We start from the raw sequence: 22,568 nt of genomic DNA, 5'->3' as shown, positions 1-22,568 counted from the left end.
CGTCTGGATAAAAAAAATGTACCCGATTTAATCTGGTTACTAATCCTACCCAGTAACTAGAATATGCATATACTTATTATATATGGATAGAAAACACTCTAAAGTTTCCAAAACTGTTTGAATGGTGTCTGTGAGTATAACAGAACTCATTTGGCAGGCAAAACCCTGAGACATTTTCTGACAGGAAGTGGATACCTGATGTGTTGTATTGACTTTAAACCTATCCCATTGAAAAACACAGGGGTTTAGGAATATTTTGGCACTTCCTATTGCTTCCACTAGATGTCACCAGCCTTTATAAAGTGTTTTGAGTCTTCTGGAGGGAGATCTGACCGAACAAGAGCCATGGAACGGTGATGTCCCATTAGACACCTGGCGCGCTACTTCATGTTGGGTACCCTCGTTCCAATACCTTATAAAAGAGTATGCATTCGTCCACCTTGAATATTATTCATGTTCTGGTTAAAAAAGGCCCTAATGATTTATGCTATACAACGTTTGACATGTTTGAACGAACGGAAATATATTTTTTCCCCTCGTTCATGACGAGAAGTCCGGCTGGCTTACATCATGTGCTAACGAGACGGAGATTTTTGGACATAAATGATGAGCTTTTTTGAACAAAACTACATTCGTTATGGACCTGTGATACCTGGAAGTGACATCTGATGAAGAGAATCAAAGGTAATGGATTATTTACATAGTATTTTCGATTTTAGATCTCCCCAACATGACGTCTAGTCTGTATCGCAACGCGTATTTTTCTGGGCGCAGTGCTCAGATTATTGCAAAGTGTGATTTCCCAGTAAGGTTATTTTTAAATCTGGCAAGTTGATTGCGTTCAAGAGATGTAAATCTATAATTCTTTAAATGACAATATAATATTTTACCAATGTTTTCTAATTTTAATTATTTAATTTCTGACGCTGACTTGACTGCCGGTTATTGGAGGGAAACGATTTCCTCAACATCAATGCCATAGTAAAACGCTGTTTTTGTATATAAATATGAACTTGATAGAACTAAAAATGCATGCATTGTCTAACATAATGTCCTAGGAGTGTCATCTGATGGAGATTGTAAAAGGTTAGTGCATCATTTTAGCTGGTTTTATGGTTTTGGTGACCCCGTCTTTGACTTGACAAAACATTACACACAACTCTTGTAAATGTACTGTCCTAACATACTCTAAATTTATGCTTTCGCCGTAAAACCTTTTTGAAATCGTAAAACGTGGTTAGATTAAGGAGATGTTTATCTTTCAAATGGTGTAACATAGTTGTATTTTTGAAAAATTTGAATTTTGACATTTATTTGGATTCAAATTTGCCGCTCTTGAAATGCACCTGCTGTTGATGGAGTGCACCACGGGTGGCACGCTAGCGTCCCACCTAGCCCCAAGAGGTTAAGTCAAACGACACCGCTGGTCCTGCTCACATTGCCCTACCCTGTGCTTTGACCTCTTTCTCCCCTCTCTCTCCAGATGAAATCTTGCGTCTTGTGACGGCCGGCCGCCCAACAACCTGCCCGCTTGACCCTATCCCCTCCTCTCTTCTCCAGACCATTTCCGGAGACCTTCTCCCTTACCTCACCTCGCTCATCAACTCATCCTTGACCAATGCCTACGTCCCTTCCGTCTTCAAGAGAGCGAGAGTTGCACCCCTTCTCAAAAAACCTACACTCGATCCCTCCGATGTCAACAACTACAGACCAGTATCCCTTCTTTCTTTTCTCTCCAAAAGTCTTGAACGTGCCGTCCTTGGCCAGCTCTCCTGCTATCTCTCTCAGAATGACCTTCTCGATCCAAATCAGTCAGGTTTCAAGGCTGGTCATTCAACTGAGACTGCTCTTCTCTGTGTCACGGAGGCTCTCCACACTGCTAAAGCTAACTCTCTCTCCTCTGCTCTCATCCTTCTAGACCTATCTGCTGTCTTTGATACTGTGAACCATCAGATCCTTCTCTCCACCCTCTCCGAGTTGGGTATCTCCGGCGCTCACTCTTGGATTGCATCCTACCTGACAGGTTGCTCCTACCAGGTGGCGTGGCGAGAATCCGTCTCCGCACCACGTGCTCTCACCACTGGTGTCCCCCAGGGCTCAGTTCTAGGCCCTCTCCTATTCTCGCTATACACCAAGTCACTTGGCTCTGTCATATCCTCACATGGTCTCTCCTATCATTGCTATGCAGACGACACACAATTAATCTTCTCCTTTCCCCCTTCTGATAACCAGGTGGCGAATCGCATCTCTGCATGTCTGGCAGACATATCAGTGTGGATGATGGATCACCACCTCAAGCTGAACCTCGGCAAGACGGAGCTGCTCTTCCTCCCGGGGAAGGACTGCCCTTTCCATGATCTTGCCATCACGGTGGACAACTCCATTGTGTCCTCCTCCCAGAGTGCTAAGAGCCTCGGCGTGACCCTGGACAACACCCTGTCGTTCTCCGCTAACATCAAGGCGGTGACCCGATACTGTAGGTTCATGCTATACAACATTCGCAGAGTACGACCCTGCCTTACACAGGAAGCGGCGCAGGTCCTAATCCAGGCACTTGTCATGTCGCGTCTGGATTACTGCAACTCACTGTTGGCGGGGCTCCCTGCCTGTGCCATTAAACCCCTACAACTCATCCAGAACACCGCAGCCCGTCTGGTGTTCAACCTTCCCAAGTTCTCTCACGTCACCCCACTCCTCCGCACACTCCACTGGCTTCCAGTTGAAGCTCGCATCTGCTACAAGACCATGGTGCTTGCCTACGGAGCTGTGAGGGGAACGGCACCTCCGTACCTTCAGGCTCTGATTAGGCCCTACACCCAAACAAGGGCACTGCGTTCATCCACCTCTGGCCTGCTGGCCCCCCTACCTCTGCGGAAGCACAGTTCCCGCTCAGCCCAGTCAAAACTGTTCGCTGCTCTGGCACCCCAATGGTGGAACAAGCTCCCTCACGACGCCAGGACAGCGGAGTCAATCACCACCTTCTGTAGACACCTGAAACCCCACCTCTTTAAGGAATACCTGGGATAGGATAAAGTAATCCTTCTAACACCCCCCCCCCCCCCAAAAAAAGATATAGATGTACTATTGTAAAGTGGTTGTTCCACTGGATATCATAAGGTGAATGCACCAATTTGTAAGTCGCTCTGGATAAGAGCGTCTGTTAAATGACGTAAATGTAAATGTAAATAGCTAACAAGTTTGCATGGAATCTTGGTTAAAACAACCAAAATACACGTCACTTTATGACAAACTACATGTCATTACATTCTACATTAGTAATTACATTACATTAGTGTAATTACATTGTACATTAGTTCATACATGTTCTGTGACAATTTGGACATAATTATATCAAAAGAAAGATATTTTAACTGGGATCGGAGCAGAGAAGCGTTTTCTACCTAATTCCATCAGCATGAAACAGGAAATGAAACAGAAAATAATGCGCAAAAATATAATACATCAGCTAGGCTAGGGAACATGATATATGAACATGATTTCAATGCTTATGAAAGTAATTTTGGAAGAATTCACAAATAAACATATTATATTTCTTACTCTGTTACATTCTCCCCTCTTGAATTCGCGAAAATACCTGAAACATTTGCAGTTTCAAAAAACAAAACTCCCCAAAATTGTGTGACCATGTCCCAGAGGTAAGAACACTCAAAATATTACCAACTAGTGTGTACTAATCAAATCAAGACTTATTTATATAGCACATTTCAAAACATAAATTTAAAAAAAACAATACAAACAAAAGCAGAAATATTCACTACACAACATACAGAGGATATATTTTTTTTATTACAATAACTGAAAGAAAAAAAAGCACCCTAAAGAAAAAAACGGTATTTTTTTTTTTTTAAAGGTCCTTTTTAAATAAAGTAGCAGTCAAAAGTTAGGACACACCATATCATTCAAGGGTTTTTCTTTATTTTGACTATTTTCTACATTGTATGGTTAGGGACACGTTGAGTGAAGGAAAAGCAGCCAACGAGTGCTCAGTGTATTTGGAAACTCCTTCAAGACTGTTGGAAAAGCATTCCAGGTGAAGCTGGTTGAGAGAATGCCAATAGTGTGCAAAGCTGTCATCAATGCAATAGGTTTCCTATTTAGAAGAATCTGAAATATAAATTATATTTTGATTTGTTTAACACTTTTGTGTGTTATGTGTTATTTCATAGTTTTGATGTCTTCACTATTATTCTACAATGTAGAAAATAGTACAAATAAAGAAAAACCCTGAAATGAGTAGGTGTGTCCAAACTTTTGATTGGTACTGTATGTCCACATTTTCGGCCCCCTCAGGTTCTCTGGCAGGCTAGGTGTGTACTAGCTAGCTAGCTAGCGTGTACTAGCTAGTGTAACAGTGTAGGTTCCTTCCCTCTCTTCGCCCCAACCCGGGCTCGAACCAGGGACCCTCTGCACACATCAACAACTGACACCCACGAATCATCGTTACCCATCGCGCCACAAAAGCCGCGGCCCTTGCAACGCAAGGGGAACAACTACTTCAAGGTCTCAGAGCGAGTGACGTCACTGATTGAAACGCTATTAGCGCGCACCACCGCTAACTAACTAGCCATTTCACATCGGTTACACTAGCTAGCTAATGCAGTGTTTCCCAACTCCAGTCCAAGAGTACCTCCACATTTTTATTGTAGCCTCGGACAAGTACACCTGATTCAACTCGTCAACTAACCATCAAGCCCTTGATGAGTTGAATGAGGTGTTTTTGTCCAGGGCGTTACAACAAAACATGTTTACTGTTGGGGATACTGGAGGACGAGAGTTGGGAAACACTGAGATGTGTACTTGCTAGCTAGTTTAGTTAGTGTGTACTAGTTAGCTAGTCTAGTTAATGTGTACTAGCTAGCTAGTTTAGTTAGTGTGTACTAGCTAGCTAGTCTAGTTAGTGTGTACTAGCTAGCTAGTTTAGTTAGTGTGTACTAGCTAGCTAGTCTAGTTAGTGTGCACTAGCTAGCTAGTCTAGTTAGTGTGTACAAGCTAGCTAGTTTAGTTAGTGTGCACTAGCTAGCTAGTCTAGTTAGTGTGTACAAGCTAGCTAGTTTAGTTAGTGTGCACTAGCTAGCTAGTCTAGTTAGTGTGCACTAGCTAGCTGCACAAGCAACACTGGTTAACATAACGCCCTGGACCAGAGCTAGTGTGCCAACTGGTAAAGCTACTGACTCATGCGATACACGCAACCAACAAATATCTGTACAGTTTACGCACGCACATATCATCTGAGATGCAAAAACACCATGTGAGATGCGGCATGCGCTTTGAGGTTCACAGACCCAGGCGGCTTCAGAGCTCGTAATCTGTGGGTTGGATTCATCTCCTCCAATCAGGATTAAGATTTTACCATTTGGTATAATCAACAATGAAATGTTTACAAATGTGAAACATGAATTTATTATTTATATACAAGATAGGGTATTTCCTTGTTGAACTGTAGTTTATACCAGACACATGGTTAGAGCTTAGATATCTGTTTAGATTGAATATGGCCTTCAGACAGTGTCAAGCTCTTGGAACAATAGAACCTTAATCAAGACAGATCATTGTTACCCTTCACCCTTCTGCACTTTAAACAACATCACCCCCCCATTTCCCCTTGTCTGAGCAACCATTTCATCTGTTTCAATTAGTGTTGCAATGCCATTAAGCAGAGCACGGAGAGGCACTCCCACCGATTGGAGATTCATCAACTCACAGCGATTGGAATAGTCTAATAAAGATAATAAAATTGGACTTGTTTTTTTTTCCCCCAGAGAGAGATATCTTTAGAGGTAATTGAGACATGCATCTTTTGAACGAGAGACGCGAAAGACGTTCGCTGTTGAGATAAACGTGGTCTGTCGAAGACCTTTGAATTACGGGATTTATGGTTACCATTTGTATACGTGTGTGTGTGTGTGTGTGTGTGTGTGTGTGTGTGTGTGTGTGTGTGTGTGTGTGTGTGTGTGTGTGTGTGTAGGTGTCAAAGCTTTGTTCCAAAAGCTTACACTTGGCTTTATAGATTTTGTTTAAATTGCTTCGATTTCGTGGTTGTGCCTGGTTATATTCAGTAGCCAGTGTTTTTATTTTTTTCACGGTCACGTTGTGAAGAAAGTTCAATTGTTCCAATGAGGTTCTGGAATAGAACCCCTGTAAGAAAGTTCAATTGTTCCAATGAGGTTCTGGAATAGAACCCCTGTAAGAAAGTTCAATTGTTCCAATGAGGTTCTGGAATAGAACCCCTGTAAGAAAGTTCAATCGTTCCAATGAGGTTCTGGAATAGAACCCCTGTAAGAAAGTTCAATCGTTCCAATGAGGTTCTGGAATAGAACCCCTGTAAGGAGTAATATCCCATGATCCATTTCTCAATCCAAATGTCAAAACAGAAAAAGCAAAGTGCCAAGACGGAGACAAATGGCCGATTGTTACAACAGAACCTGTGTTTATTCTCTTTAAATGTCGATTGCATCACTGATGTTAGCCTAGGCTGCTGTGCTCCAATTGGTACCCTATTGGCACCATATGCACTATACAGAGAATAGGCTGCCATTTAGGAAACAGCCCCAGACCCTGTCTCCCTGTTCTAGGACACAGCCCCAGACCCTGTATCCCTGGCCTAGGACACAGCCCCAGACCCTGTATCCCTGTTCTAGGACACAGCCCCAGACCCTGTCTCCCTGGCCTAGGACACAGCCCCAGACCCTGTCTCCCTGGCCTAGGACACAGCCCCAGACCCTGTCTCCCTGGCCTAGGACACAGCCCCAGACCCTGTCTCCCTGGCCTAGGACACAGCCCCAGACCCTGTCTCCCTGTTCTAGGACACAGCCCCAGACCTTGTCACCCTGGCCTAGGACACAGCCCCAGACCCTGTCTCCCTGGCCTAGGACACAGCCCCAGACCCTGTATCCCTGGCCTAGGACACAGCCCCAGACCCTGTCTCCCTGTTCTAGGACACAGCCCCAGACCCTGTCTCCCTGGCCTAGGACACAGCCCCAGACCCTGTATCCCTGTTCTAGGACACAGCCCCTGTATCCCTGGCCTAGGACCCAGCCCCAGACCCTGTATCCCTGGCCTAGGACACAGCCCCAGACCCTGTCTCCCTGTTCTAGGAAACAGCCCCTGTCTCCCTGGCCTAGGACACAGCCCCAGACCCTGTCTCCCTGGCCTAGGACACAGCCCCAGACCCTGTATCCCTGTTCTAGGACACAGCCCCAGACCCTGTCTCCCTGGCTTAGGACACAGCCCCAGACCCTGTATCCCTGGCCTAGGACACAGCCCCAGACCCTGTCTCCCTGGCCTAGGACACAGCCCCAGACCGTGTATCCCTGTTCTAGGACACAGCCCCAGACCCTGTCTCCCTGGCCTAGGACACAGCCCCAGACCCTGTCTCCCTGGCCTAGGACACAGCCCCAGACCCTGTATCCCTGGCCTAGGACACAGCCCCAGACCCTGTATCCCTGGCCTAGGACACAGCCCCAGACCCTGTATCCCAGGCCTAGGACACAGCCCCAGACCTTGTCTCCCTGGCCTAGGACACAGCCCCAGACCCTGTCTCCCTGGCCTAGGACACAGCCCCAGACCCTGTCTCCCTGGCTCTAGGACACAGCCCCAGACCCTGTCTCCCTGGCCTAGGACACAGCCCCAGACCCTGTCTCCCTGGCCTAGGACACAGCCCCAGACCCTTGTCTCCCTGCTCTAGGACACAGCCCCAGACCCTGTCTCCCTGGCCTAGGACACAGCCCCAGACCCTGTCTCCCTGTTCTAGGACACAGCCCCAGACCCTGTATCCCTGTTCTAGGACACAGCCCCAGACCCTGTATCCCTGTTCTAGGACACAGCCCCAGACCCTTGTCTCCCTGCTCTAGGACACAGCCCCAGACCCTGTCTCCCTGGCCTAGGACACAGCCCCAGACCCTTGTCTCCCTGCTCTAGGACACAGCCCCAGACCCTGTCTCCCTGGCCTAGGACACAGCCCCAGACCCTGTCTCCCTGGCTCTAGGACACAGCCCCAGACCCTGTATCCCTGGCCTAGGACACAGCCCCAGACCCTGTATCCCTGGCCTAGGACACAGCCCCAGACCCTGTCTCCCTGGCCTAGGACACAGCCCCAGACCCTGTCATCCCTGGCTCTAGGACACAGCCCCGGACCCTGTCTCCCTGGCCTAGGACACAGCCCCAGACCCTGTCTCCCTGGCCTAGGACACAGCCCCAGACCCTGTCTCCCTGGCCTAGGACACAGCCCCAGACCCTGTATCCCTGGCCTAGGACACAGCCCCAGACCCTGTCTCCCTGGCCTAGGACACAGCCCCAGACCCTGTCTCCCTGGCCTAGGACACAGCCCCAGACCCTGTCTCCCTGTTCTAGGACACAGCCCCAGACCCTGTCTCCCTGGCCTAGGACACAGCCCCAGACCCTGTCTCCCTGGCCTAGGACACAGCCCCAGACCCTGTCTCCCTGGCTCTAGGACACAGCCCCAGACCCTTGTCTCCCTGGCCTAGGACACAGCCCCAGACCCTGTATCCCTGGCCTAGGACACAGCCCCAGACCCTTGTCTCCCTGGCCTAGGACACAGCCCCAGACCCTGTATCCCTGTTCTAGGACACAGACCCAGACCCTGTATCCCTGGCCTATTTCACAGCCATGTACAGTATACTGATCCATGGCTTGGGCTCCATGAATATCTTCATGAATATCTGTATATGAATATCTTTATCACATCTGATGAGGATTAGGGGCCTGTGATTTAACCATGGGAAGAAGAGATTAGAGCATTGAGATGAATATATATACGACTCACAGTGGCAGAGGGGCGAATGGTGGTACCTATCGCCGTAAATGCCAACCGACACAGCCGCTATGATTACAGCTCTCAGAAAAAGGTGCAATTCAATGATACTCACTTCTGTGACTGTCCTCTTCTCGACAGCTTTCTGGCACACCAGCGAGGCTGAGCTGATGATCGCTTTAATGGTGATTTAAAGGTGATTTTCATTGGGTTGTAAAAGGATTGGATGTGTTACTGCTGATTGTTTTATTATGGTGGGGAAATGGGGTTTATTGTCTCACAACGATGTTGTTTTATTATGATGGGGAAATGGGGTTTATTGTCTCACAACGATGCTGTTTTATTATGGTGGGGAAATGGGGTTTATTGTCTCACAACGACGTTGTTTTATTATGGTGGGGAAATGGGGTTTATTGTCTCACAACGATGCTGTTTTATTATGGTGGGGAAATGGGGTTTATTGTCTCACAACGATGTTGTTTTATTATGGTGGGGAAATGGGGTTTATTGTCTCACAGCGACGTTGTTTTATTATGGTGGGGAAATGGGGTTTATTGTCTCACAACGACGTTGTTTTATTATGGTGGGGAAATGGGGTTTATTGTCTCACAACGACGTTGTTTTATTATGGTGGGGAAATGGGGTTTATTGTCTCACAACGATGTTGTTTTATTATGATGGGGAAATGGGGTTTATTGTCTCACAACGATGCTGTTTTATTATGGTGGGGAAATGGGGTTTATTGTCTCACAACGACGTTGTTTTATTATGGTGGGGAAATGGGGTTTATTGTCTCACAACGACGTTGTTTTATTATGGTGGGGAAATGGGGTTTATTGTCTCACAACGATGCTGTTTTATTATGGTGGGGAAATGGGGTTTATTGTCTCACAACGACGTTGTTTTATTATGGTGGGGAAATGGGGTTTATTGTCTCACAACGATGCTGTTTTATTATGGTGGGGAAATGGGGTTTATTGTCTCACAACGATGTTGTTTTATTATGGTGGGGAAATGGGGTTTATTGTCTCACAACGATGCTGTTTTATTATGGTGGGGAAATGGGGTTTATTGTCTCACAACGACGTTGTTTTATTATGGTGGGGAAATGGGGTTTATTGTCTCACAACGACGTTGTTTTATTATGGTGGGGAAATGGGGTTTATTGTCTCACAACGACGTTGTTTTATTATGATGGGGAAATGGGGTTTATTGTCTCACAACGATGCTGTTTTATTATGGTGGGGAAATGGGGTTTATTGTCTCACAACGATGCTGTTTTATTATGGTGGGGAAATGGGGTTTATTGTCTCACAACGATGTTGTTTTATTATGGTGGGGAAATGGGGTTTATTGTCTCACAGCGATGCTGTTTTATTATGGTGGGGAAATGGGGTTTATTGTCTCACAACGACGTTGTTTTATTATGGTGGGGAAATGGGGTTTATTGTCTCACAACGATGCTGTTTTATTATGGTGGGGAAATGGGGTTTATTGTCTCACAACGACGTTGTTTTATTATGGTGGGGAAATGGGGTTTATTGTCTCACAACGACGTTGTTTTATTATGGTGGGGAAATGGGGTTTATTGTCTCACAACGATGCTGTTTTATTATGGTGGGGAAATGGGGTTTATTGTCTCACAGCGATGCTGTTTTATTATGGTGGGGAAATGGGGTTTATTGTCTAGGCCGTCATTGAAAATAAGAATTTGTTCTTAAGCCTAGTAAAATAAAAATAAAAGTCCCATAAGGCTCTGTCGTGCACTATAAAGGGAATATGTAAAGGTAACGAACAGTTGTTGTTTTAAGTAATAAAATATTTGCTGTTTGTAACCCTACAACATTTCTACAACTGACCTTTGACCTTTCTCCGTAGAGCCATCTCCTCTCTGCAGCCCCACACCGTTCAGAATCTACAGCTCATCTCTGCAGCCCCACACCACTCAGAATCTACAGCTCATCTCTGCAGCCCCACACCACTCAGAATCCACAGCTCATCTCTGCAGCCCCACACCGCTCAGAATCCACAGCTCATCTCTGCAGCCCCACACCACTCAGAATCCACAACTCATCTCTGCAGCCCCACACCGCTCAGAATCCACAGCTCATCTCTGCAGCCCCACACGGCTCAGAATCCACAGCTCATCTCTGCAGCCCCACACCGCTCAGAATCCACAGCTCATCTCTGCAGCCCCACACCGCTCAGAATCCACAGCTCATCTCTGCAGCCCCACACCGCTCAGAATCCACAGCTCATCTCTGCAGCCCCACACCACTCAGAATCCACAGCTCATCTCTGCAGCCCCACACCACTCAGAATCCACAACTCATCTCTGCAGCCCCACACCGCTCAGAATCCACAACTCATCTCTGCAGCCCCACACCGCTCAGAATCCACAACTCATCTCTGCAGCCCCACACCGCTCAGAATCCACAGCTCATCTCTGCAGCCCCACACCGCTCAGAATCCACAACTCATCTCTGCAGCCCCACACCGCTCAGAATCCACAGCTCATCTCTGCAGCCCCACACCGCTCAGAATCCACAACTCATCTCTGCAGCCCCACACCGCTCAGAATCCACAGCTCATCTCTGCAGCCCCACACCGCTCAGAATCCACAGCTCATCTCTGCAGCCCCACACCGCTCAGAATCCACAGCTCATCTCTGCAGCCCCACACCACTCAGAATCCACAACTCATCTCTGCAGCCCCACACCACTCAGAATCCACAACTCATCTCTGCAGCCCCACACCGCTCAGAATCCACAGCTCATCTCTGCAGCCCCACACCACTCAGAATCCACAGCTCATCTCTGCAGCCCCACACCACTCAGAATCCACAACTCATCTCTGCAGCCCCACACCACTCAGAATCCACAGCTCATCTCTGCAGCCCCACACCGCTCAGAATCCACAGCTCATCTCTGCAGCCCCACACCGCTCAGAATCCACAACTCATCTCTGCAGCCCCACACCACTCAGAATCCACAACTCATCTCTGCAGCCCCACACCACTCAGAATCCACAGCTCATCTCTGCAGCCCCACACCGCTCAGAATCCACAACTCATCTCTGCAGCCCCACACCGCTCAGAATCCACAACTCATCTCTGCAGCCCCACACCGCTCAGAATCCACAGCTCATCTCTGCAGCCCCACACCACTCAGAATCCACAGCTCATCTCTGCAGCCCCACACCACTCAGAATCCACAGCTCATCTCTGCAGCCCCACACCGCTCAGAATCCACAGCTCATCTCTGCAGCCCCACACCGCTCAGAATCCACAGCTCATCTCTGCAGCCCCACACCGCTCAGAATCCACAACTCATCTCTGCAGCCCCACACCGCTCAGAATCCACAGCTCATCTCTGCAGCCCCACACCGCTCAGAATCCACAGCTCATCTCTGCAGCCCCACACCACTCAGAATCCACAGCTCATCTCTGCAGCCCCACACCACTCAGAATCCACAACTCATCTCTGCAGCCCCACACCACTCAGAATCCACAGCTCATCTCTGCAGCCCCACACCGCTCAGAATCCACAACTCATCTCTGCAGCCCCACACCGCTCAGAATCCACAGCTCATCTCTGCAGCCCCACACCGCTCAGAATCCACAGCTCATCTCTGCAGCCCCACACCGCTCAGAATCCACAGCTCATCTCTGCAGCCCCACACCACTCAGAATCCACAGCTCATCTCTGCAGCCCCACACCACTCAGAATCCACAGCTCATCTCTGCAGCCCCACACCGCTCAGAATCCACAGCTCATCTCTGCAGCCCCACACCGCTCAGAATCCACAGCTCATCTCTGCAGCCCCACACCGCTCAGAATCCACAGCTCATCTCTGCAGCCCCACACCGCTCAGAATCCACAGCTCATCTCTGCAGCCCCACACCGCTCAGAATCCACAGCTCATCTCTGCAGCCCCACACCACTCAGAATCCACAGCTCATCTCTGCAGCCCCACACCGCTCAGAATCCACAGCTCATCTCTGCAGCCCCACACCACTCAGAATCCACAGCTCATCTCTGCAGCCCCACACCGCTCAGAATCCACAGCTCATCTCTGCAGCCCCACACCGCTCAGAATCCACAGCTCATCTCTGCAGCCCCACACCACTCAGAATCCACAGCTCATCTCTGCAGCCCCACACCACTCAGAATCCACAGCTCATCTCTGCAGCCCCACACCACTCAGAATCCACAGCTCATCTCTGCAGCCCCACACCGCTCAGAATCCACAGCTCATCTCTGCAGCCCCACACCACTCAGAATCCACAGCTCATCTCTGCAGCCCCACACCACTCAGAATCCACAGCTCATCTCTGCAGCCCCACACCGCTCAGAATCCACAGCTCATCTCTGCAGCCCCACAGCACTCAGAATCCACAGCTCATCTCTGCAGCCCCACACCACTCAGAATCCACAGCTCATCTCTGCAGCCCCACACCGCTCAGAATCCACAGCTCATCTCTGCAGCCCCACACCGCTCAGAATCCACAGCTCATCTCTGCAGCCCCACACCACTCAGAATCCACAGCTCATCTCTGCAGCCCCACACCGCTCAGAATCCACAGCTCATCTCTGCAGCCCCACACCACTCAGAATCCACAGCTCATCTCTGCAGCCCCACACCACTCAGAATCCACAGCTCATCTCTGCAGCCCCACACCGCTCAGAATCCACAGCTCATCTCTGCAGCCCCACACCGCTCAGAATCCACAACTCATCTCTGCAGCCCCACACCGCTCAGAATCCACAGCTCATCTCTGCAGCCCCACACCTCTCAGAATCCACAGCTCATCTCTGCAGCCCCACACCGCTCAGAATCTACACAAACAACAATAAAAAGGAACATGCCTAATTTATGCTCACTTTCATTTCTGACTGCCTAATGAATTTTAATGCAGGTTATCATTTCCAGAACAAGCAATTCACAGGATGTAAGAGGTTTGGGGCTAAGCTAAGCTGTTGTCTGCTGTGCAAGCTGTCACTCAAACAGGATATTAGCAGAGAGTGTGGGTAACGTTGTCCTGTACTAGGGCTTAATATGGATTTGTAATAGGAAATTGCACCTGACTCCCCAACCCTTTCTTGTTTAGGACTGGATTTGGGAAACACAGCACTAGCCAGCTGGTAGTGTACCGTGGGTTGTATAAAGGGGACCAAGGAGCAGCGTGTAGAGTGCTCATATTTTACTTTTAATGATTTTTTTTTTTTTTTTACAAAAACAACAAAAAAACGACCGACAACAGTTCCGTCAGGTGAACATACACTAAACAGAAAATAACTACCCACAAAAACCCAGGAAGAAAAAAAAACACTACTTAATAAAATATGATCTCTAATCAGAGGCAACGAGGATCAGCTGCCTCCAATTAGAGATCAACCCCAAACAATCCCCAACATAGAAATAGAAAAACTAGAACTTAAACATAGAAATAGAACAACCCAAAACAACCCCTGTCACGCCCTGACCTACTCTACTATAGAAAATGACATCTTACTAGGATCAGGACGTGACAGGTACAAACTAGCAACAACAACAAAAAAGTTACAACAAAATTACTCTAATCTTACCCGACCAGGTCTGGAGTACTGCTGCTTTTCTGTTGTACCTGATCATTTATTGCACCCACCTGGTGTCCCAGGTCTAAAAACAGTCCCTGGTTAAAGGCTTGGAAGTCCAGATTTGAATTTGAGGGCTGCATGACATTACTTTGACAGCCACTACTTATAGTTGTCAAATAGAGATTATTATTATGTCGTATAGTGCCTTGGGTGTGAGAAATGCACTTTATAAATATAATTAACGATAATTATTAATAGAATGTACAGCATACGTTGATTATTGCTTGGTCTGATGTAAGCTTGGCTGATTACAGGTTATGTAACTATGAAATGAATACAGCCCATGAAAATGTTCTGGAACAGGTTAGGAGTAGAATACACACATATCACTTTACATTTACATTTACATTTTAGTCATTTAGCAGACGCTCTTATCCAGAGCGACTTACAAATTGGTGCATTCACCTATAATATCCAGTGGAACAACCACTTTACAATAGTGCATCTAAATCTTTTAAGGGGGGGGGGTTAGAAGGATTACTTTATCCTATCCCAGGTATTCCTTGAAGAGGTGGGGTTTCAGGTGTCTCCGGAAGGTGGTGATTGACTCCGCTGTCCTGGCGTCGTGAGGGAGCTTGTTCCACCATTGGGGTGCCAGAGCAGCGAACAGTTTTGACTGGGCTGAGCGGGAACTGTGCTTCCTCAGAGGTAGGGAGGCGAGCAGGCCAGAGGTGGATGAACGGAGTGCCCTTGTTTGGGTGTAGGGCCTGATCAGAGCCTGAAGGTACGGAGGTGCCGTTCCCCTCACAGCTCCGTAGGCAAGCACCATGGTCTTGTAGCGGATGCGAGCTTCGACTGGAAGCCAGTGGAGAGAGCGGAGGAGCGGGGTGACGTGAGAGAACTTGGGAAGGTTGAACACCAGACGGGCTGCGGCGTTCTGGATGAGTTGTAGGGGTTTAATGGCACAGGCAGGGAGCCCAGCCAACAGCGAGTTGCAGTAATCCAGACGGGAGATGACAAGTGCCTGGATTAGGACCTGCGCCGCTTCCTGTGTGAGGCAGGGTCGTACTCTGCCTCACACAGGCATGGACCCTATTCCCTTTATAGTGCACTACTTTTGACCAGAGCCATATGGGCCCTATTCCCTTTATAGTGCACTAGTAGTGTACTATATAGGAAATAAGGATTCATTTGGGACACAAACCATTGTATTCCACAAATCCGTCTTCAATTAAACTTCATCGTTTCAACTCGCACTCATTGATCCCCTTTCCGTAAGTGTGACCTTTTGGGTGGTGTGTTAGCCCATCCATCTGGGGTACACGTGGTCAGGGTAGTAATGTGTTGAGGGCTGTTATGCAGAAACTTATTAAAACAACTGAACCACAACTCACAGGCTGAGTCCCAAATGACACCCTCTTCCCTTTATTAATGCACTGCTTTTGACCAGAGCCATATGGGCCCTATTCTTTTTTTTATAGTGCACTACATTTGACCAGGGCCCCTAGGGTGCCATTTTGGATGCACCCACAGGCCTCACAGTGGAGTGGAGATTCAGGGAGTGAGAGTGAGGCGGGTTGGATACCGTACTAACATATAACTTTGTCACAACATGCAAAAAAAGGTTGTGAGAAGGTTGGTCACGACACGACCATGTGAAAACGTTGTGTCAACCTATTGTTGTTAGTAAGTTATCATTGGATGTGGAGGTGGTGATTCCTTCTCTCTCGGAAAGCCAGCAAGAACACATTGACAGCTGCTGTACAGAAGGATCAAATAAAATCTATGTTAATTTCATAACCTCATTTAAATCTGTTCAGGCCGTATCCTCACTACAACCTCCTGAGAACCTTCAGGCTGAATCCTCATTTAAACCTCCTGAGAACCTTCGGGCTGTTTCCTCATTTAAACGTCCTGAGAACCTTCGGGCTGAATCCTCATTTAAACCTCCTGAGAACCTTCAGGCTGAATCCTCATTTAAACCTCCTGAGAACCTTCGGGCTGAATCCTCATTTAAACCTCCTGAGAACCTTCAGGCTGTTTCCTCATTTAAACCTCCTGAGAACCTTCAGGCTGTTTCCTCATTTAAACCTCCTGAGAACCTTCAGGCTGAATCCTCATTTAAACCTCCTGAGAACCATCAGGCTGTTTCCTCATTTAAACCTCCTGAGAACCTTCAGGCTGTTTCCTCATTTAAACCTCCTGAGAACCTTCAGGCTGAATCCTCATTTAAACCTCCTGAGAACCTTCAGGCTGAATCCTCATTTAAACCTCCTGAGAACCTTCAGGCTGAATCCTCATTTATACCTCCTGAGAACCTTCAGGCTGGATCCTCACTTGTATTTCACCAGGATCTCTATTAAAACTGTATCACACTGTTGAGATCCTGATAAAAACTGAGTCACACTGAAAGTGAAGGCACTTCTCAAAGCTACAACCTATGTAATTTACCATTAACATACCTGTCAATCTGGGAGTGAGTAGGAGTGACCAATCTCTCCACACTAATCTGCATGCCCTTTATCTGCTGAATGGCCTCTCCGCTGTACCTGGCCTCTCCGCTCCACCTGGCCTGACCGCTGCACCTGGCCTCACCGCTGCACCTGGCCTCACCGCTGCACCTGGCCTCTCCGCTGCACCTGCCCCCCCCCCCAAACAGGCCGAATTATTCAGGAGAGCTTAAGATCCGTTATACCTACTTTCCAATCCGTGTGGCTACTCCTTCACTTAGAATATTTTGCTTCAATAATCACCTAAATATTTGTCATTTAACTTTTCAAAATGTATATACCTTTTATGTGTGGGATAAACACAGCCAATCACAATGTCTTAATCTGATTAGGCTACTTGAAAAAAAAACTCACCTGTAGACTACCTGCTCACGTTCATCCATTCCACTCACCTGTAGACTACCTGCTCACGTTCATCCATTCCACTCACCTGTAGACTACCTGCTCACATTCATCCATTCCACTCACCTGTAGACTACCTGCTCACGTTCATCCATTCCACTCACCTGTAGGCTGCTACCTGCTCACGTTCATCCATTCCACTCTCCTGTAGACTACCTGCTCACGTTCATCCATTCCACTCACCTGTAGACTGCTACCTGCTCACGTTCATCCATTCCACTCTCCTGTAGACTACCTGCTCACGTTCATCCATTCCACTCACCTGTAGGCTGCTACCTGCTCACGTTCATCCATTCCACTCTCCTGTAGACTACCTGCTCACGTTCATCCATTCCACTCACCTGTAGGCTGCTACCTGCTCACGTTCATCCATTCCACTCTCCTGTAGACTACCTGCTCACGTTCATCCATTCCACTCTCCTGTAGACTACCTGCTCACATTCATCCATTCCACTCACCTGTAGACTACCTGCTCACGTTCATCCATTCCACTCTCCTGTAGACTACCTGCTCACATTCATCCATTCCACTCTCCTGTAGACTACCTGCTCACGTTCATCCATTCCACTCTCCTGTAGACTACCTGCTCACGTTCATCCATTCCACTCACCTGTAGACTACCTGCTCACGTTCATCCATTCCACTCACCTGTAGACTACCTGCTCACGTTCATCCATTCCACTCTCCTGTAGACTACCTGCTCACGTTCATCCATTCCACTCTCCTGTAGACTACCTGCTCACGTTCATCCATTCCACTCACCTGTAGACTGCTACCTGCTCACGTTCATCCATTCCACTCTCCTGTAGACTACCTGCTCACGTTCATCCATTCCACTCTCCTGTAGACTACCTGCTCACATTCATCCATTCCACTCACCTGTAGACTACCTGCTCACGTTCATCCATTCCACTCACCTGTAGGCTGCTACCTGCTCACGTTCATCCATTCCACTCACCTGTAGACTACCTGCTCACGTTCATCCATTCCACTCACCTGTAGACTACCTGCTCACGTTCATCCATTCCACTCACCTGTAGACTACCTGCTCACATTCATCCATTCCACTCACCTGTAGACTACCTGCTCACGTTCATCCATTCCACTCACCTGTAGACTACCTGCTCACGTTCATCCATTCCACTCACCTGTAGACTACCTGCTCACATTCATCCATTCCACTCTCCTGTAGACTACCTGCTCACGTTCATCCATTCCACTCTCCTGTAGGCTGCTACCTGCTCACGTTCATCCATTCCACTCACCTGTAGACTACCTGCTCACGTTCATCCATTCCACTCTCCTGTAGACTACCTGCTCACATTCATCCATTCCACTCACCTGTAGACTACCTGCTCACGTTCATCCATTCCACTCTAATATCATTCCGGCATCCTAACTAGTGGTCATTCGATTAATTGGGAAAGACATCTGTTACAAAACACCACAACATTTAATGACAGAGATTGTCAAACCAAGCCTTCAGTACTAAGTAGGGAGGGATGTATTTATGTTTGACTACTGGTGTTGACAATACAAACCATGATGATCAATGCTCAAAGTTAGTTATCGAATTGCAGTTATGAGTTGCTTGTTGTATGTGGTGCATTGAAATCTGTTGGTAGAAAATGTGTTGCGTATATTTTATATACATAAAATCACATCCTAGAGACACATCCTAGATCTGATTGTCATCTTATTCCCTTTATAGTGCACAACTTTTGACGAGGTCCCACAGGGCTCTGGACAAATGTAGCGTACTACAATTTAAAAGTGAATTTGTGGAATTTCTTTCCTTCTGAGCCAATCAGTTGTGTGGGTAGGGAATACCATCATGAAGCTGGTTGAGACAATGCCAAGTGTGTGCAAAGCTGTCATCAAGGCAAAGGGTGGCTACTTTGAAGAACCTCAAATATAAAATATATTTTGATGTTTTTAAAGACTTTATTGGTTACGGCATGATTCCATATGTGTTATTTCATAGTTTTGATGTCTTCACTATTATTCTACAATGTAGAAAATAGTAAAAATGAAGAAAAATCCTTGAATGAGTAGGTGTGGCCAAACTTTTGACTGGTACTGTGTGTGTGAATATATATATACTGCTCAAAAAAATAAAGGGAACACTAAAATAACACATCCTAGATCTGAATGAATTAAATAATCTTATTAAATACTTTTTTCTTTACATAGTTGAATGTGCTGACAACAAAATCACACAAAAATAATCCATGGAAATCCAATTCATCAACCCATGGAGGTCTGGATTTGGAGTCACACTCAAAATGAAAGTGGAAAACCACACTACAGGCTGATCCAACTTTGATGTAATGTCCTTAAAACAAGTCAAAATGAGGCTCAGTAGTGTGTGTGTGGCCTCCACGTGCCTGTATGACCTCCCTACAACGCCTGGGCATGCTCCTGATGAGGTGGCGGATGGTCTCCTGAGGGATCTCCTGCCAGACCTGGACTAAAGCATCCGCCAACTCCTGGACAGTCTGTGGTGCAACGTGGCGTTGGTGGATGGAGCGAGACATGATGTCCCAGATGTGCTCAATTGGATTCAGGTCTGGGGAACGGGCGGGCCAGTCCATAGCATCAATGCCTTCCTCTTGCAGGAACTGCTGACACACTCCAGCCACATGAGGTCTAGCATTGTCTTGCATTAGGAGGAACCCAGGGCCAACCGCACCAGCATATGGTCTAAAAAGGGGTCTGAGGATCTCATCTCGGTACCTAATGGCAGTCAGGCTACCTCTGGTGAGCACATGGAGGGCTGTGCGGCCCCCCAAAGAAATGCCACCCCACACCATGACTGACCCACCGCCAAACCGGTCATGCTGGAGGATGTTGCAGGCAGCAGAACGTTCTCCGCGGCATCTCCAGACTATGTTACATCTGTCACATGTGCTCAGTGTGAACCTGCTTTCATCTGTGAAGAGCACAGGGCGCCAGTGGCGAATTTGCCAATCTTGGTGTTCTCTGGCAAATGCCAAACGTCCAGCACGGTGTTGGGCTGTAAGCACAACCCCCACCTGTGGACGTCGGGCCCTCATACCACCCTCATGGAGTCTGTTTCTGACCGTTTGAGCAGACACATGCACATTTGTGGCCTGCTGGAGGTCATTTTGCAGGGCTCTGGCAGTGCTCCTCCTGCTCCTCCTTGCACAAAGGCAGAGGTAGCGGTCCTGCTGCTGGGTTGTTGCCCTCCTACGGCCTCCTCCACGTCTCCTGATGTACTGGCCTGTCTCCTGGTAGCGCCTCCATGCTCTGGACACTACGCTGACAGACACAGCAAACCTTCTTGCCACAGCTCGCATTGATGTGCCATCCTGGACTACCTGAGCCACTTGTGTGGGTTGTAGACTCCGTCTCATGCTACCACTGGAGTGAAAGCACCGCCAGCATTCAAAAGTGACCAAAACATCAGCCAGGAAGTATAAGAACTGAGAAGTGGTCTGTGGTCCCCACCTGCAGAACCACTCCTTTATTGGGGGTGTCTTGCTAATTGCCTATAATTTCCACCTTTTGTCTATTCCATTTGCACAACAGCATGTGAAATTTATTGTCAATCAGTGTTGCTTCCTAAGTGGACAGTTTGATTTCACAGAAGTGTGATTGACTTGGAGTTACATTATGTTGTTTAAGTGTTCCCTTTATTTTTTTGAGCAGTATATATATATATATATATATATATATATATATATATATATATAGGCTGAGTGGGACAGCATTCCACAGGCTGAGTGGGACAACATTAATCAGACTGAGTGGGACAACATTCCACAGGCTGAGTGGGACAACATTGATCAGACTGAGTGGGACAACATTCCACAGGCTGAGTGGGACAGCATTCCACAGGCTGAGTGGGACAGCATTCCACAGGCTGAGTGGGACAGCATTCCACAGGCTGAGTGGGACAACATTAATCAGGCTGTTGATTGTGGCCTGTGGAATGTTGTCCCACTCCTCTTCAATGGCTGTGCGAAGTTGCTGGCGAATGAATGGCAGGACAATGATTTCAGGATCTCGTCTTGGTATCTCTGTGCATTCAAATTGCCATCGATAAAATGCAAGTGTGTTCATTGTCAGTAGCTTATGCCTGCCCATATACTAAACCCCACCGCCACTATGGGGCGCTCTGTTTACCACATTGACATCAGCAAACTGCTTGTCCACACAACGCCATACAGACTTTCTGCCATCTGCCCGGTACAGTTGAAACCGGGATTCATCCGTGAAGAGCACACTACTCCAGCGTGCCAGTGGCCGTCGAAGGTGAGCATTTATTTGCCCACTGAAGTCAGTTACGACGTCAAACTGCACTCAGGTCAAGACCCTGGTGAGGACGACGAGCACGCAGATGAGCTTCCCTGTGACAGTTTTCTGACAGTTTGTGCAGAAATTCGTCAGTTGTGCAAACCCACAGTTTCATCAGCTGTCCTGGTGGCTGGTCTCAGATGATCCCGCAGGTGAAGAAGGTGGATGTGGAGGTCTTGGGCTGACGTGGCGGTCAGTGACGTTTAAGATGAGGGAGGGCGATTTGTTTTTCATGAGCATGGCCTTATTTTGATTAAAACATATTGGATGACTGTCATTCATATTCCAGTCACCCAGTTCAATGTAATATCAATAGGTTAAGGCTACTATATGATACTAGAATGTTCCCCTATACTCATCATGAGGTTGATACAACCTAGCCTATGAATGAAAGTTCACAACATAGGTGGACACAGGTCGAGAGACAAATGGCAGACTCTTGTCTGCATCTAGTTGATATAAGGTGTAAGTATTAGTCCAACAGTTACAAATGAGAGTTTATTGGACAAATTCTAAATGTTTATCCTTGTTTTGTTCAGTTTGCTTCCGTTTAAGAAACTTTTTTTTCAACAGAATCGGCGGAATGAATACACCCATGATCACGTGTAAACACAGTTCACTTTCATAACAGTCACGTTGTATTCCTTCTCTTCCCTTCGCTTGTGGACTTTAATGAACAACAAATCAGCTGTATGTGACCAGGTGGAAAAACCTTTTCAAGCCAAACCACTACGCACAGCCTTCATCGTTGTCCCCATATTAGCTAAAGTGCATATCAGACTGAGAGTCTAATTATTCTTAAGTAGTTCTTTATTAGTTTTAGCTTAGAAAAACAGCTTGATTGCTGTAGCAACATCAGGGAAACTGGGCAGAAGGGAGTGATACTTCAAATAAGCAATCAGGCAACATCTTTAATTGAGTCTCATTCTCCTTAATTGCCAGCCTCGTTACAGAAAGAGATTAACT

The sequence above is a fragment of the Salmo salar genome, chromosome 20 (genome assembly GCF_965601325.2).
Source record: "Salmo salar chromosome 20, fSalSal1, whole genome shotgun sequence".
Classification (NCBI taxonomy): domain Eukaryota; kingdom Metazoa; phylum Chordata; class Actinopteri; order Salmoniformes; family Salmonidae; genus Salmo; species Salmo salar.
Note: the sequence above shows the minus strand (reverse complement) of the source record.